Source organism: Neophocaena asiaeorientalis, unplaced genomic scaffold (genome assembly GCF_003031525.2).
Source record: "Neophocaena asiaeorientalis asiaeorientalis breed wild unplaced genomic scaffold, Neophocaena_asiaeorientalis_V1.1 scaffold90, whole genome shotgun sequence".
Lineage (NCBI taxonomy): Eukaryota > Metazoa > Chordata > Mammalia > Artiodactyla > Phocoenidae > Neophocaena > Neophocaena asiaeorientalis.
Genome location: NW_020172445.1, coordinates 586,537 through 586,819, shown reverse-complemented (window position 1 = coordinate 586,819; position 283 = coordinate 586,537). Strand labels below are relative to the sequence as shown.

Here is a 283-nt window from a genome sequence, read left to right as displayed (position 1 = left end):
GCAGTACAAGTGACCCAGGTACAGAGACCGAGGGGCCGCACCTGCACCGGAGGCACCGCCACACCCTCCACGTCGCCAAGGAGAGGGTGTGGGCCCCGCTGTCCCCACGAAGTTCAGCCAGAGGGGGTGGGAGCTGAGGTTTGTGGGACAGACCTAGACAGGCCCGGGGGATAGGAGGATTGACAGGTGCGGAGGACTCCGTGGGTGGGGGGCACGAGGCTTCCACGTGGACGGCTGGACCCTGGCCAGGCCGGCGATGTGCAGGTGAGTGGCAGGGGAGAGG

General features: G+C 67.8%; 1 protein-coding gene across 1 annotated transcript in view; it reads right to left on the bottom strand.

Annotated features, from left to right (window-relative positions):
- SMPD3 (sphingomyelin phosphodiesterase 3) overlaps window positions 1-283 on the bottom strand; it is an 83,744-nt gene that overhangs the window by 28,965 nt on the left and 54,496 nt on the right. The window lies entirely within an intron of this gene.